General features: G+C 35.2%; 1 long non-coding RNA gene across 1 annotated transcript; it reads right to left on the bottom strand.

Moving 5' to 3' along the window:
- Positions 1-315: 315 nt before the first annotated feature.
- LOC111964444 (uncharacterized) lies at positions 316-2,804 on the bottom strand. The gene is made up of 2 exons (XR_002877390.3): positions 2,620-2,804; positions 316-1,560 (listed from the first exon to the last, which is right to left on the bottom strand). It is a non-coding gene; the product is annotated as an uncharacterized lncRNA (long non-coding RNA).
- Between the last annotated feature and the right edge of the window lie 296 nt (positions 2,805-3,100).

Genomic DNA, 3,100 nt, shown 5'->3' with positions numbered 1-3,100 from the left:
TGGTGTAATTATAATTGAGTAAGAGAGGAGTGACAGATAGTCAAACATGGATAACAGAATCTTTGGAACGGCCATCAGACCTACATTATCTGTATAAGACCCCATAAAGAAACCTGAATAATTCATTTAATCATAATCTATACTGTAGCCAAAGCCAGAGGGGGGAAAAACATGTTTTAAATGTATAAATATAATGAAATTAAACATTTTTGCACTTTATATAAATCAAAAATATTTAAATTTCTAAATTTCACAGCATGATGATATGACATGAACAAATATTAAGAATTCAAGAAATAATAACAGATGCAGAAATATGAACGATAGTTTATTCAGATGTAACAAAAATATATGACCGTGTATGGTGAGACCAGGCTCCTCTTATTGGACAATACAGTTTGAAACAAATGGTGAAAAAAACAAAGTCAATCAAATGTAAGTTATACGCTTGTAAAAAAATGTTACGACCAATCTTACCAAAGTTTGTCTTAAATTGTATCTGTAAAAAAMTATGTCTGCATTAATTCCCACAAGATGTAGGTCATTATGCCAAAAGATCTATACTTTATTAGATGACATGAAGCTACATCTGACTACATTTACACATTTGCTTGGATAATCATACCACAGGCCTTACTGCTATTGCCAGACAAGAGAATAACATTACATGAAAGGTAAGGCCAATACAAAGGCACACAGAAACTTGCTTTTATTGCCCAAGATATCAAATAATTTTTGGTTAATAGACTTTTGTTTGCCACACATGCATTTCATCCTGCTTTCTTTGGGATTCAATAGATTTCTTCTTCTCTTGCCTTGGTCCTGCTTCWGTTGTTCTGCCATCTTACTTTCTCCATCTGGACTCATTCCAATTCGTCCTGAATGAGGTTTCTTTCTGACTCTGCTTTGTTCTCCGGGAATTGTTCTATGCAATTAAAATTTCTTTTTTCAGCCTTCGCCTCATCCACTGGCTGTGGTAATTCGGTTGTCACATTTCCTCGTTTTTTTCTTTCATGTATACTTTGAAGGGAGATATCACAAAACAAACAAAAAAATTGATCGCTTTTACTTTAAAATATGTTAGAATATAGAAAGACTACTCCTTATAGTTACAGTAATTTAAKGTGACTTTTAGCTGCTGCCATGTTCAGAGTAATGTTTTCATCGATTAACAATATTCTTTAGTAGTCTACTCATCAATGTATTTTCTAAAGTTTAATCATCTACTTTTCTCCCTCAGTTTCATCTCTTTATTTTGATGCTTTCAGTTCTGCATGTATCCTGGTCCTTTCATCTTCTTCTTGCTTTCTTTGGGATTGAAGTTGTATTTTTCTCTGCCTCTCCAGCRCCTCTCGTTGTTCTTTGTCCATCCGTTGTTCGGTTTCCATTCGTGCTTTCTCCCCCTTGAGCCGAAGGCATTCCTGCTCAAATCTTCTCTTTTCTGCTTCTGCCACGTCTGCCCGTTGTCGCGATTCATGGTCCACTTCAACTGTATGACTTTGACCCATTTTCTAAGTCTTTTCTTGCAGGTTTTGTAGGTTAGACTTAACTGCACTGATTCTTTGAGAAGACATGTCAAAGCAAACAAAAGCAGACAAGGAATGTTTTACTTAAAAAGGAGAGCATTTGACACTCTATTCAATACTTTTCTGAGCATCAATTGGCTTTTTCGCATAGTTAGATTTTTAATTGTGTTAGTGTTGTGGATATGTGGTCAGAAACACACAAGGGAGCTATGGGAGCTTTACATGTAACTTATACAGAGGTTTAAGACCGTGGGCTCCACGCATACCCATTATCTTTAGGTTGGTAGTAAGACAAAAATGACAAAACTGTTACTTTTCAATTTAGTGATATTCTGGTCAATTGTCAATTGTCACTTTTCATTTTAAAATATCAGTGGCAAGTGGACAAAACAGGGAAATGTTAGGTTCACTTATCTAAATTATTAAATGCAAGAGCCCCGAACTATGACTAGAAATCTCAGTCACTTTACTTAAGAATCTAACTGCCAATGTTTTCAGAATTTCCATCAATTTTTTTTTAAGACCTATTCTGAAATTGTCTGACATTGCACGTTCCTCAGCATTCAAGGTAGGTTTTTACTGCTTTAAAAAAATACATGGGTGCAATAAAATGTCAATAGAATCTAACCAAATATAGTACAATATGTTTTAAAACAATCTGTGTATACATAAAAAGTCATCCAAAAGTTTTAACAATCAATTATAATTTCCCTAGACAGGTATAATTATGGTTTCTTAATTTGAGCCAGTTTGCTACAGCAGGAAAATAATCCTTCAGCAACAGGAAATGTGAATTATTATGTGGATTACAATTAATGGACATTTTTGTAGGGTTGACACATTTTTCGTTAGGGCAAATCAAGCCTGAAATTTCTAAGTGCAAATTAAAATCTTTAGAAGCCTTTTTAAAACTAAAATACATTACAAGTTAGCATTTCCTGCCGTGCAGGAAAATTCTCAGCAACAAAAGTGATCAAATTAAGACCCTACATCTGTACCTTAAGGATATGAAGCTTGTAGATGGATGGAAATCACAAAATATAACTAAGTTTAAACTTCAAAATACATATTAAAGAGTAAGTATAAAACATACGTCAAGGTCTTCAGATGAAAAGATGCGTCTGTGCCATAAGGTTTATTGATGGATGTAGACTGAGGCTTGACAGACCATTTTATAGCCCTAACCTGGGTCGTGGAAATTACCACCAGTGAAACTTAAATGAATCATTCTTTATTATCAGAAAGCTGGAGGGGTTCCAACAAACTTAATCCACAAAGTACAGGTCTGTACAGGTCTGTCAGGAGCTCTGCCCGGGGCAGTCCCTGCAGTTCTCCTTTATACGGCTACACAAAAAACGACATAGGCATGATTTATGGGATTGGTTACTGCAGGAGACTAGCGTTTATAGGGCAGGCTCAGTATCAAAGGACGCTTTGATGCTAAAAGTTCGACCAGGGCCATATAATGCACTATATAAGGAATAGTGTGACATTCAGGACGTAGCCTCTATATATGCCCTTATTACAGTGTAACTGTTCATGTATTTACAGTGTAAGTATTGTCATCATTACTC

This window comes from Salvelinus sp. IW2-2015, linkage group LG5, assembly GCF_002910315.2.
Source record: "Salvelinus sp. IW2-2015 linkage group LG5, ASM291031v2, whole genome shotgun sequence".
NCBI classification, from domain to species: domain Eukaryota; kingdom Metazoa; phylum Chordata; class Actinopteri; order Salmoniformes; family Salmonidae; genus Salvelinus; species Salvelinus sp. IW2-2015.
Note: the sequence above shows the minus strand (reverse complement) of the source record. Positions and strands in the feature narration are given on the sequence as shown.